The 14,280-nt window shown below is 44.9% G+C and overlaps 1 protein-coding gene across 6 annotated transcripts in view; it reads right to left on the bottom strand.

Moving 5' to 3' along the window:
* Positions 1-11,619, bottom strand: part of LOC124013266 (CMP-N-acetylneuraminate-beta-galactosamide-alpha-2,3-sialyltransferase 4-like) — a 48,887-nt gene extending 37,268 nt beyond the window's left edge. For 4 of the 6 annotated variants that reach the window (XM_046327528.1, XM_046327559.1, XM_046327565.1 and 1 more), the window contains exons 1-2: positions 3,595-3,739; positions 493-578 (exon numbers count right to left, since the gene is read on the bottom strand). The gene's annotated coding sequence lies outside the window, so the exon portion shown is untranslated. Of the gene's footprint in view, positions 1-492; positions 579-3,594; positions 3,740-11,447 lie in introns of those variants that run through there. The other 2 variants (XM_046327550.1, XM_046327535.1) reach the window with 2 other exon arrangements.
* Between the last annotated feature and the right edge of the window lie 2,661 nt (positions 11,620-14,280).

The raw sequence follows: 14,280 nt of genomic DNA, 5'->3' as shown, positions 1-14,280 counted from the left end.
ACCTCTATGCTTGCGTGTTCTTACTAAACATTGACAGGAGCGCTCCAAACAAAAGACAATGACTAATCGACAAAACATAAAGTTGAGTGAGCTAGGACGAAAATAGTTAATATAACTATTTGTTCAGCACTTTTGAAATGTACAGCGACAGAATTCAGAAGAAGGGGCCAGTCTTACAGTATTCTCCCTGTACACCAAGTCAGAAACGCAAGATAAATAAAGGGGGCATATAGGCAGACAATGAAAGCTCTTTCAATATTCAATGATTACATTTCTCTAAAACAGGCTATAGGCTACATGTGCACCACTAAGTCAGAACAGTAGATTAAGTTATGAGGGGGAAAGGACCACATTATTAGGGTGAGGCACGTAGGCTACTAACAGCTAACTACACAACATACACTTAGTATCACTTTCTTAGCTACAGTATGCATATCTCCCTGTCATATTACATAATTTATGCAGCAGCATACAATATTTGTTTTGACTCACCTTGTTGTGCTGTCCTCACTTGAAAAGAAAGGTGGTGCGGCCGTCCTTCTTGCGGGCAAACGCTGGTATCAAAGAGAGCCTTAAACCTAAATTTGAACAACACATCCACTCCACTGAATAGCAGTGATTGCTTTCCAACGTATGCAGTTAGCCAATGATTCCTTCCAAATCACTCATTTTTTAATTTGCCATTTCCAAATAGTTGTGTAATATTTATGTCCAATGAGCACCAATACGTTTTTTCTATAATTTCTCTTCATATGACAAGGATTTAAAAGGATTTGCCAGTAGATTGTGGACTTGATTCATGATGATGACTGCTAGTCTATCTTGCTAGCTAAGATTTTGAAAGTATGATGTTGACATCAGTCCAATCAAAGCTACGGTAGATATAATGTGATTTGACGTCATTTTATCTGCGACCTTCTTGGATGGGCACTTTGAATGTAACTCTATGGTAGCACCCAAGGGGCTTGGAATTGTTGTCCCCATGAGTGACATAACACTGAGTCAATCACGGTGCAACTAGAGATCATTACCAACCCCGACACTCTGTATATTCCCGCTGGCTGACTCACCACCACAGAAAGCAATGAGCAACCTGCATGTTGGAGGTGCCTTACTCAAGAAAGCAAAAAAGAGACCATTTTCGTATGCGGCAAAGCTGTCATAAAGGCAAATGGTGGCAACTTTGAAGGATCTCAATTATAAAATATATATTTATTTGTTTAACACTTTTTTTGTTGCTACATGATTCCATATCTGTCATTTCATATTCACTATTTATTCTACAATGTGGAAAATAGTACAAATAAAGAAAAACCTTGGAATGAGTCGGTGTCCCCAAACATTTGACTGGTACTGTATATATTTGTTTCTGCTCGACTAAAACAATTTGAGTCGACTAACAGCATAACAACCAAACAATCTACTAGTCGACTAATTGGGGTTAGCCTTATTATTTATGCAAAGAAAGATTCTACAAGAGAACATTGTGAGAGCTATTCATTTTATGGTCCTGCCAACCATCCTACGCATATAGAGTGCCTTGCGAAGGTATTCGGCCCCTTTGAACTTTGCGACCTTTTGACACATTTCAGGCTTCAAACATAAAGATATAAAACTGTATTTTTTTGTGAAGAATCAACAACAAGTGGGACACAATCATGAATTGCAACGACATTTATTGGATATTTCAAACTTTTTTAACAAATCAAAAACTGAAAAATTGGGCGTGCAAAATTATTCAGCCCCTTTACTTTCAGTGCAGCAAACTCTCTCCAGAAGTTCAGTGAGGATCTCTGAATGATCCAATGTTGACCTAAATGACTAATGATGATAAATACAATCCACCTGTGTGTAATCAAGTCTCCGTATAAATGCACCTGCACTGTGATAGTCTCAGAGGTCCGTTAAAAGAGCAGAGAGCATCATGAAGAACAGGGAACACACCAGGCAGGTCCGAGATACTGTTGTGAAGAAGTTTAAAGCCAGATTTGGATACAAAAAGATTTCCCAAGCTTTAAACATCCCAAGGAGCACTGTGCAAGCGATAATATTGAAATGGAAGGAGTATCAGACCACTGCAAATCTACCAAGACCTGGCCGTCCCTCTAAACTTTCAGCTCATACAAGGAGAAGACTGATCAGAGATGCAGCCAAGAGGCCTATGATCACTCTGGATGAACTGCAGAGATCTACAGCTGAGGTGGGAGACTCTGTCCATAGGACAACAATCAGTCGTATATTGCACAAATATGGCCTTTATGGAAGAGTGGCAAGAAGAAAGCCATTTCTTAAAGATATCCATAAAAAGTGTCATTTAAAGTTTGCCACAAGCCACCTGGGAGACACACCAAACATGTGGAAGAAGGTGATCTGGTCAGATGAAACCAAAATTGAACTTTTTGGCAACAATGCAAAATGTTATGTTTGGCGTAAAAGCAACACAGCTCATCACCCTGAACACACCATCCCCACTGTCAAACATGGTGGTGGCAGCATCATGGTTTGGGCCTGCTTTTCTTCAGCAGGGACAGGGAAGATGGTTAAAATTGATGGGAAGATGGATGGAGCCAAATACAGGAACATTCTGGAAGAAAACCTGATGGAATCTGCAAAAGACCTGAGACTGGGACGGAGATTTGTCTTCCAACAAGACAATGATCCAAAACATAAAGCAACATCTACAATGGAATGGTTCAAAAATAAACATATCCAGGTGTTAGAATGGCCAAGTCAAAGTCCAGACCTGAATCCAATCGAGAATCTGTGGAAAGAACTGAAAACTGCTGTTCACAAATGCTCTCCATCCAACCTCACTGAGCTCGAGCTGTTTTGCAAGGAGGAATGGGAAGAAATGTCAGTCTCTCGATGTGCAAAACTGATAGAGACATACCCCAAGCGACTTACAGCTGTAATCGCAGCAAAAGGTGGCGCTACAAAGTATTAACTTAAGGGGGCTGAATAATTTTGCACGCCCAATTTTTCAGTTTTTGATTTGTTAAAAAAGTGTGAAATATCCAATAAATGCCGTTCCACTTCATGATTGTGTCCCATTTGTTGTTGATTCTTCACAAAGAAATACAGTTTTATATGTTTATGTTTGAAGCCTGGAATGTGGCAAAAGGTCGCAAAGTTCAAGGGGGCCAAATACTTTCGCAAGGCACTGTATATATTTTTTTTAACTTTATTTAACTAGGTAAGTCAGTTAATAAGAACAATGCTTTGCGGGTCCAATGCTTTGCGTTTCTGCTTCGGACGGCCTATGTTAAGATTGAAGATTAGTTTGGATTAATAATGGCATTGACGTCACACGTGGCAGTTGGTATCGTACAGAACACCGTTTGGGATTGAATATTAGGCTATATCGTCCATTCACTGTCATTTCTACAGACAGTAAAGCACAAAGCCAATAAAACAACAAAAAATACAAAAACAAAGCGAAATAGAATGAATGTTGTGTGGTACCCTAAATGAACACATAACTGTTGTACTTGTTGTTATTGCACTTAATAGCACCATCGCCAATTTCGCTAATAACTGCTGCTTTTTAGGAAGATTTTACTTGCAATAACTGTGATATGTAGTTGTTTTACCTACCTTATCTGAATGCACTGACTGTAAATCACTCTGGTATACACTAAATGACCAAAATGGAAATGAATGTCACACTCCTGAAAATAACAAATGACCCGTATAAGAAGAAAGAAACACAAGAAACTATTGCCGTGTCAGTTGGATGTGAAACATTGACTAAACAGGAAATCACACAGAGGAAAACAGCACCAAGACCACACTTGACTCTGTAAAAAACAGCATTTTTCTCTATCTAGTATAAGTTCTCTCTCTCATAAGTTCTCTCTCATAAGTGATTTATCTCGCTATCTCGCTAAATCACCCATTAAGGTCAGGGGTTGAGCTTTCCAGAATAATTTTCATACCATTGATTGAAATATGGTCATTACTGTGGATCTGTAGTTGTTCCACTCACAAGGTAGTGAAACTCTCACATGGAAGTGAATTTGAGAGTGGTTACATTACATACATACTTTCCCAGCCCCACCACTCAGCTTTCTACCAAACAGAAAACATTGGTTAACTGCTTGCGATGGTGGCAGAGGTGGTAAGAGATGCCAAAGCAAATTCCAGGTAAATATATAGTCCCAGCACACTCATCTGAAAGTTGCACATCCTACGTTGTTTGTGACACATTTGTAAACAAAATATGACCCCAATCTTAATGGTGTCTGTAGGCTGCAGTACCACTGCAATTTGAAATATATTTGAGAGTACTCACGTACATACACACAGACATGTCTAAATTAGAGTAATGGTGAAGCAATTCAAGGTTGCAGTGGGAAAGATGTGCTACCATTGGCTGTATAATACACCAATTGCCATTATACACACTCACCACTCATTGCCCAGACCAGCACAATCTTAGCAGGATCTACATCATCATTATGAAACTTTCCCAGACATTACTGTGTAACCAATAGACCTGCCCCAACAGGACAGAAACAGACCATTTTAGTGAACAATGCTTTCATTTTAGTGAACAATGCTTTTTTTCAGAACTTGGCATCAAGCACATGGCTCCCCACTGGAAAACGGGGTTCATTTCCTGTCTCCACCCTTCCTCCTGTGTCTCCCTCATTTCTATCTCCCCATATGTGTCCATTAACAAAGCCTGATAAAAATACCTTAAAGTAGAGTGGATATTCCACTCTTTAAAAAACAAACAAAGGTCACTTAAAGGTAAAGTAAAAGACGCAAAAACTAAACTTAAGAACAGGAAGCATATAAATAACGCACATAGAACAGATCTACCTCTTCTTAGACTTGCTTTCAATGAGAACGACAGATCTATAACTAAACATTTCTATGTGAAATTGATCAGGTTGATTGTGTTTCACAGAGAAGACAAACACTGCACCTCGAATTTGTATCTCTACATCAGATAAGCATTTTGAAATAGTAGCCTGTAGTCACTCCCTATCAGTTTCTTGAGAAGCACCTGCATCAAGGATAAGATGACTTCAATGTGACTGTTCACAAACAGCCTAAAAAACGTTGTCACTTAGTTGACTGAAATTCACCCCAGTTGACGAGTCAGAATTGCTCAGTCTCACTTTATGTGATTAGTCACATTTCTACATTCATAACATCTTTAGGATTATGAAAAAATGTGATTCCTCAGGATATATCAAATGTTATGGTGTTCATTATTGTTTTGAAAAATTAAGTACATTAATAAAAGGGGTCTTCTATTAAGTTCTTTTTCACACGAAAGGTTAAGGTTAGGATTGAGGGAGGGAGGGGAAGCTGATCCTAGAGCTGTACCTAGGGAAACTTCACCTCGGAAACCAATAGCAGCAGACCCAATGCCTTTCAGAGGACTGTAGCAGTGAAATCCTGGATGAAGATCCATAAAATGTTTGCGGCATGGAACTAACCCATTGTGACAGAGCACACATCAACAAGATTAGGCTTTAAGGCCTGCTCTGTGATCAGTTATTTTGACCAAGGCCCAGTGCACTAATTTATAGGGAATAGGCCATTTGGGACAGAGTCGATGTATCATTTCAAAACAAAATGAATACAAAACAATGTTGCAAAAGTAACCTCTTTAGCATCTATCTGGCTGCTATAGGCCTACGCACCATATTTAATGTTTCCTCTATTCTACTTGACATGTAATTATCTGGTGCTATTACTACTATAAAACACCCAATCAACATGGTTCTGTGTCTTGATAGTGTCATGTTTGTCATTTATTATCATGTCTTGTCCCTGTGCTCCCCATGCTATTCGTTTCCCTCTGCTGGTCTTATTTGGTTCTTTCCCTCCTTCTATCCCTCTCTCTCCCCCTCCCTCTCTCACTCTCTCGCTCTCTCTTCTCTCTATCGTTCCGTTCCTGCTCCCAGCTGTTCCTATTCCCCTAATCATCATTTAGTCTTCCCACACCTGTTCCCGATCCTTTCCCCTGATTAGAGTCCCTATTTATTCCTTTGTGATCCGTTCCTGTCCCGTCGGTTCCTTGTATTGTATTCACCATGCTGTGATTGCGTTTCGCCCTGTCCTGTCGTGTTTTTGCTGTGATTGTGTATCGCCCTGTCCTGTCGTGTTTTTTTGCCTTCATCAGATGCTGCGTGTGAGCAGGTGTCTCTGTCGACTACGGCCTGCGCCTACCCGAAGCGACCTGCAGTCTGTGGCCGCTTCTCCAGTTATTTCCCCTCTACAAGTCTAGAGGATTTCTGTTATTCCCTGTTTGGACTAAAATAAACTCTGTTTCTGTTAAGTCGCTTTTGGGTCCTCTTTCACCTGCATGACAGAAGGAACCGACCAAGGAATGGACCCAGCGACTTCAGACGCTCGTTACACTGCCGTCGAGATCCAAGGAGCCATGCTCGGCAGACACGAGCAGGAATTGTCCGCTGCTCGCCATGCCGTGGAGAACCTGGCCGCTCAGGTTTCCGACCTCTCTGGACAGTTCCAGAGTCTACGTCTCGTGCCACCTGTTACTTCCTGGCCTGCCGAGCCTCCAGAACCTAGGGTTAATAACCCACCTTGCTACTCCGGGCAGCCCACTGAATGCCGCTCCTTTCTCACGCAGTGTGAGATTGTGTTCTCTCTCCAACCCAACACATACTCTAGAGAGAGAGCTCGGGTTGCTTACGTCATTTCACTCCTTACTGGCCGGGCTCGAGAATGGGGCACAGCTATCTGGGAGGCAAGGGCTGATTGCTCTAACAAATTCCAGAACTTTAAAGAGGAGATGATTCGGGTTTTTGACCGTTCAGTTTTTGGTGGGGAGGCTTCTAGGGCCCTGGCTTCCTTATGCCAAGGTGAACGGTCCATAACGGATTATTCCATTGAGTTTCGCACTCTTGCTGCCTCTAGTGAGTGGAACGAGCCGGCGCTGCTCGCTCGTTTTCTGGAGGGACTCCACGCAGTGGTTAAGGATGAGATTCTCTCCCGGGAGGTTCCTTCAGATGTGGACTCTTTGATTGCTCTCGCCATCCGCATAGAACGACGGGTAGATCTTCGTCACCGGGCTCGTGGAAGAGAGCTCGCATCAACGGTGTTTCCCTGCTCCGCATCGCAACCATCTCCCTCCTCTGGCTTTGAGACTGAGCCCATGCAGCTGGGAGGGATTCGCATCTCGAATAAGGAGAGGGAACGGAGGATCACCAACCGCCTGTGCCTCTATTGCGGAGTTGCTGGACATTTTGTTAATTCATGTCCAGTAAAAGCCAGAGCTCATCTGTAAGCGGAGGGCTACAGGTGAGCGCAACTACTCAAGTCTCTCCATCAAGGTCCTGTACTACTTTGTCGGTCCACCTACGCTGGACCGGTTCGGGTGCTACATGTAGTGCCTTGATAGACTCTGGGGCTGAGGGTTGTTTCATGGACGAAGCATGGGTTCGGAAACATGACATTCCTTTCAGAGAGTTAGATAAGCCTACGCCCATGTTCGCCTTAGATGGTAGTCATCTTCCCAGTATCAGATTTGAGACACTACCTTTAACCCTCACAGTATCTGGTAACCACAGTGAGACTATTTCTTTTTGATTTTCCGTTCACCGTTTACACCTGTTGTTTTGGGTCATCCCTGGCTAGTATGTCATAATCCTTCTATTAATTGGTCTAGTAATTCTATCCTATCCTGGAACGTTTCTTGTCATGTGAAGTGTTTAATGTCTGCCATCCCTCCCGTTTCTTCTGTCCCTACTTCTCAGGAGGAACCTGGCGATTTGACAGGAGTGCCGGAGGAATATCATGATCTGCGCACGGTCTTCAGTCGGTCCCGAGCCAACTCCCTTCCTCCTCACCGGTCGTATGATTGTAGTATTGATCTCCTTCCGGGGACCACTCCTCCTCGAGGTAGACTATACTCTCTGTCGGCTCCCGAACGTAAGGCTCTCGAGGATTATTTGTCTGTGTCTCTTGACGCCGGTACCATAGTGCCTTCTTCTTCTCCGGCCGGGGCGGGGTTCTTTTTTGTTAAGAAGAAGGACGGTACTCTGCGCCCCTGCGTGGATTATCGAGGGCTGAATGACATAACGGTTAAGAATCGTTATCCGCTTCCCCTTATGTCATCAGCCTTCGAGATTCTGCAGGGAGCCAGGTGCTTTACTAAGTTGGACCTTCGTAACGCTTACCATCTCGTGCGCATCAGAGAGGGGGACGAGTGGAAAACGGCGTTTAACACTCCGTTAGGGCATTTTGAGTACCGGGTTCTGCCGTTCGGTCTCGCCAATGCGCCAGCTGTTTTTCAGGCATTAGTTAATGATGTTCTGAGAGACATGCTGAACATTTTTGTTTTTGTCTATCTTGACGATATCCTGATTTTTTCTCCGTCACTCGAGATTCATGTTCAGCACGTTCGACGTGTTCTACAGCGCCTTTTAGAGAATTGTCTCTACGTAAAGGCTGAGAAGTGCTCTTTTCATGTCTCCTCCGTTACTTTTCTCGGTTCCGTTATTTCCGCTGAAGGCATTCAGATGGATTCCGCTAAGGTCCAAGCTGTCAGTGATTGGCCCGTTCCAAGGTCACGTGTCGAGTTGCAGCGCTTTTTAGGTTTCGCTAATTTCTATCGGCGTTTCATTCGTAATTTCGGTCAAGTTGCTGCCCCTCTCACAGCTCTTACTTCTGTCAAGACGTGTTTTAAGTGGTCCGGTTCCGCCCAGGGAGCTTTTGATCTTCTAAAAGAACGTTTTACGTCCGCTCCTATCCTCGTTACTCCTGACGTCACTAGACAATTCATTGTCGAGGTTGACGCTTCAGAGGTAGGCGTGGGAGCCATTCTATCCCAGCGCTTCCAGTCTGACGATAAGGTTCATCCTTGCGCTTATTTTTCTCATCGCCTGTCGCCATCTGAGCGCAACTATGATGTGGGTAACCGTGAACTGCTCGCCATCCGCTTAGCCCTAGGCGAATGGCGACAGTGGTTGGAGGGGGCGACCGTTCCTTTGTCGTTTGGACAGACCATAAGAACCTTGAGTACATCCGTTCTGCCAAACGACTTAATGCCCGTCAAGCTCGTTGGGCGTTGTTTTTCGCTCGTTTCGAGTTTGTGATTTCTTACCGTCCGGGTAGCAAGAACACCAAGCCTGATGCCTTATCCCGTCTGTTTAGTTCTTCTGTGGCTTCTACTGATCCCGAGGGGATTCTTCCTTATGGGCGTGTTGTCGGGTTAACAGTCTGGGGAATTGAAAGACAGGTTAAGCAAGCACTCACGCACACTGCGTCGCCGCGCGCTTGTCCTAGTAACCTCCTTTTCGTTCCTGTTTCCACTCGTCTGGCTGTTCTTCAGTGGGCTCACTCTGCCAAGTTAGCTGGTCATCCCGGTGTTCGAGGCACTCTTGCGTCTATTCGCCAGCGCTTTTGGTGGCCGACTCAGGAGCGTGACACGCGCCGTTTCGTGGCTGCTTGTTCGGACTGCGCGCAGACTAAGTCGGGTAACTCTCCTCCTGCCGGTCGTCTCAGACCGCTCCCCATTCCTTCTCGACCATGGTCTCACATTGCCTTAGACTTCATTACCGGTCTGCCTTTGTCTGCGGGGAAGACTGTGATTCTGACGGTTGTCGATAGGTTCTCTAAGGCGGCACATTTCATTCCCCTCGCTAAACTTCCTTCCGCTAAGGAGACGGCACAAATCATTATTGAGAATGTATTCAGAATTCATGGCCTCCCGTTAGACGCCGTTTCAGACAGAGGCCCGCAATTCACGTCACAGTTTTGGAGGGAGTTCTGTCGTTTGATTGGTGCGTCCGTCAGTCTCTCTTCCGGGTTTCATCCCCAGTCTAACGGTCAAGCAGAGAGGGCCAATCAGACGATTGGTCGCATACTACGCAGCCTTTCTTTCAGAAACCCTGCGTCTTGGGCAGAACAGCTCCCCTGGGCAGAATACGCTCACAATTCGCTTCCTTCGTCTGCTACCGGGTTATCTCCGTTTCAGAGTAGTCTGGGTTACCAGCCTCCTCTGTTCTCATCCCAGCTTGCCGAGTCCAGCGTTCCCTCCGCTCAAGCGTTTGTCCAACGTTGTGAGCGCACCTGGAGGAGGGTGAGGTCTGCACTTTGCCGTTACAGGGCACAGACGGTGAGAGCCGCCAATAAACGCAGGATTAAGAGTCCAAGGTATTGTTGCGGCCAGAGAGTGTGGCTTTCCACTCGCAACCTTCCTCTTACGACAGCTTCTCGTAAGTTGACTCCGCGGTTCATTGGTCCGTTCCGTGTCTCCCAGGTCGTCAATCCTGTCGCTGTGCGACTGCTTCTTCCGCGACATCTTCGTCGCGTCCATCCTGTCTTCCATGTCTCCTGTGTTAAGCCCTTTCTTCGCACCCCGTTCGTCTTCCCTCCCCCCTCCCGTCCTTGTCGAGAGCGCACCTATTTACAAGGTACATAAGATCATGGACATGCGTTCTCGGGGACGGGGTCACCAATACCTAGTGGATTGGGAGGGTTACGGTCCTGAGGAGAGGAGTTGGGTTCCGTCTCGGGACGTGCTGGACCGTTCACTCATCGATGATTTCCTCCGTTGCCGCCAGGATTCCTCCTCGAGTGCGCCAGGAGGCGCTCGGTGAGTGGGGGGTACTGTCATGTTTGTCATTTATTATCATGTCTTGTCCCTGTGCTCCCCATGCTATTCGTTTCCCTCTGCTGGTCTTATTTGGTTCTTTCCCTCCTTCTATCCCTCTCTCTCCCCCTCCCTCTCTCACTCTCTCGCTCTCTCTTCTCTCTATCGTTCCGTTCCTGCTCCCAGCTGTTCCTATTCCCCTAATCATCATTTAGTCTTCCCACACCTGTTCCCGATCCTTTCCCCTGATTAGAGTCCCTATTTATTCCTTTGTGATCCGTTCCTGTCCCGTCGGTTCCTTGTATTGTATTCACCATGCTGTGATTGCGTTTCGCCCTGTCCTGTCGTGTTTTTGCTGTGATTGTGTATCGCCCTGTCCTGTCGTGTTTTTTTGCCTTCATCAGATGCTGCGTGTGAGCAGGTGTCTCTGTCGACTACGGCCTGCGCCTACCCGAAGCGACCTGCAGTCTGTGGCCGCTTCTCCAGTTATTTCCCCTCTACAAGTCTAGAGGATTTCTGTTATTCCCTGTTTGGACTAAAATAAACTCTGTTTCTGTTAAGTCGCTTTTGGGTCCTCTTTCACCTGCATGACAGATAGTCTGTAATGGGTTGGTGTGTTTGCAATGAATCACACTATTCTTCAAAAACTGCATGAATTCAATAAATTATACACAAAATACACATTATTCAGTGATGCCATGTGTTTTTGCAACTCGCATTGTTATTCATGCCAAAGATTCAGAATTTTACCAACAGTCCACAACTTGTTACATGTAATAAACATGTATTATTACTAATGAATGTCTTACCATAAATAGATTTAGAAAATAGTAAATACATTAAAAAAAACGAAGAAAAGCAGAGAACTTACCCTGTAGAACCCCAAATATTGTTCCCTGTAGCTGTCAACTGAAGGTAGGTCTCTACAGTGGATAAATGCATACAAGACTGAGGGATGGTGGCTATGCGTCTCACTATTCTTTAGGGTCAAATATGACACAATTCAGAAAGATAACAATATTTGAAGACGATGTATACAAAAGTACACCATTTGAAACGCTGTTGTCAAGAAACAACTGCTTTTACGCACGATATTGGACAAATACCCGATGACTTCTAGGCTACACTTAAACGCATGCGCCATGCACTGTAAATTTGTCACTGCAGAATAATCTTTCGGTTTTTACCAACTGTACAATGCGAATGGCGTTGACGGGGATGGCTGCCATTTTACGATCCCGTAACTAATTGTGCTATTGTGTATGTTTTTTCGCGTTATTTGAAACCTATTTTGTATGTGTTTTATGACCGAAAGGAGCTTCTAGATATCAGGACAGAGATTACTCACCCCGTACTGGAGAGTCGGGCGGGAATGATTTACTTTAGACGCCCGAAAATGCCCTCATCCCCGTCACTCGCAGGAGAAAGAGACGGAGGTATCAGGGACGAGGGACCGGGTGCCTTGTAAGGATCCGACGCGAGAGCGAAATCTACCTTTACCATCCAGCATACCACCCTGCATACCACTGCTGGCTTGCTTCTGAAGCTAATCAGGATTGGTCCTGGTCAGTCCCCTGGATGGGAGACCAGATGCTGCTGGAAGTGGTGTAGGAGGCACTCTTTCTTCTGGTCTAAAAAATATCCCAAAGCCCCAGGGCAGTGATTGGGGACATTGTGCTGTGTAGGGTAAGGTCTTTCAGACGGGATGTTAAATGGTGCCCTGACTCTCTGAGGACATTAAAGAGCCCATGGCACTTATCATAAGGGTGTTAACCCTGGTGACCTGGCTAAATTCCCAATCTGTCCCTCAAACCATCATGATCACTTAATAATCCACCATTTACAATTGGCTCATTCATCCCCTGTAACTATTCCCCAGGTCGTTGCTGTAAATGAGAATGTGTTCTCTGTCAATTTACCTGGTAAAATAATGGATAAATAAATAAAATATTAGCCAATGTACAATCAATCAATAATAAAATAGACAAACTATGACAACGTCCACTACAGTTGAAAAGTTTGGGGTCACTTAGAAATGTCCTTATTTTTGAAAGAAAAGCACATTTTTTTGTCCATTAAAATAACTTCAAATTGATCAGAAACACAGTGTAGACATTGTAAATGACTATTTTAGCTGGAAACGGCAGATTATAATGGAATATTGTTGGGGTTGCGTCAATTCGAATCTGGTATCAGGATAAATATGACATTGAGTCACCGATTGTATACTATGTATTATTTACGGAGTACCACTCTCCATATTGTTTGAGTTGCTGAGTTAGTTTTGACATAAATCTGCTTGAAAATCTATGGCAAGACTTAAAATGGTTGTCAAGCAATGATCAACAACCAATTTGACAGAGCTTGAAGAATTCTGAAAAGAATAATAGGCAAATATTGTACGATCCAGGTGTGCAAAGCCCTTCGAAACGTACCAAGAAAGCTCACATCTGCAATTGCTGCCAAAGGTGATTCTAACATGTATTGTCTCAGGGTATGTAAATGATATATCTGTATTTAATTTTCAATATATTAGCAAAAATGTTTTTATTTAATGTATTTTTTACATGTTTTTACTTTGTCATTATGGGCTATTGTGTGTAGATGGGTGAGAATTGTTACATTTACATTTAAGTCATTTAGCAGACGCTCTTATCCAGAGCGACTTACAAATTGGTGCATTCACCTTATGACATCCAGTGGAACAGTCACTTTACAATAGTGCATCTAAATCTTAAAGGGGGGTGAGAGGGAATACTTATCCTATCCTAGGTATTCCTTAAAGAGGTGGGGTTTCAGGTGTCTCCGGAAGGTGGTGATTGACTCCACTGTCCTGGCGTCGTGAGGGAGTTTGTTCCACCATTGGGGGGCCAGAGCAGCGAACAGTTTTGACTGGGCTGAGCGGGAGCTGTACTTCCTCAGTGGTAGGGAGGCGAGCAGGCCAGAGGTGGATGAACGCAGTGCCCTTGTTTGGGTGTAGGGCCTGATCAGAGCCTGGAGGTACTGAGGTGCCGTTCCCCTCACAGCTCCGTAGGCAAGCACCATGGTCTTGTAGCGGATGCGAGCTTCAACTGGAAGCCAGTGGAGAGAACGGAGGAGCGGGGTGACGTGAGAGAACTTGGGAAGGTTGAACACCAGACGGGCTGCGGCGTTCTGGATGAGTTGAAGGGGTTTAATGGCACAGGCAGGGAGCCCAGCCAACAGCGAATTGCAGTAATCCAGACGGGAGATGACAAGTGCCTGGATTAGGACCTGTGCCGCTTCCTGTGTGAGGCAGAGTCGTACTCTGCGGATGTTGTAGAGCATGAACCTACAGGAACGGGCCACCGCCTTGATGTTGGTTGAGAACGACAGGGTGTTGTCCAGGATCACACCAAGGTTCTTAGCGCTCTGGGAGGAGGACACAATGGAGTTGTCAACCGTGATGGCGAGATCATGGAACGGGCAGTCCTTCCCCGGGAGGAAGAGCAGCTCCGTCTTGCCGAGGTTCAGCTTGAGGTGGTGATCCGTCATCCACACTGATATGTCTGCCAGACATGCAGAGATGCGATTCGCCACCTGGTCATCAGAAGGGGGAAAGGAGAAGATTAGTTGTGTGTCGTCTGCATAGCAATGATAGGAGAGACCATGTGAGGTTATGACAGAGCCAAGTGACTTGGTGTATAGCGAGAATAGGAGAGGGCCTAGAACAGAGCCCTGGGGGA

The sequence above is a fragment of the Oncorhynchus gorbuscha genome, linkage group LG02, assembly GCF_021184085.1.
Source record: "Oncorhynchus gorbuscha isolate QuinsamMale2020 ecotype Even-year linkage group LG02, OgorEven_v1.0, whole genome shotgun sequence".
In the NCBI taxonomy this organism is placed as follows: domain Eukaryota; kingdom Metazoa; phylum Chordata; class Actinopteri; order Salmoniformes; family Salmonidae; genus Oncorhynchus; species Oncorhynchus gorbuscha.
Note: the sequence above shows the minus strand (reverse complement) of the source record. Positions and strands in the feature narration are given on the sequence as shown.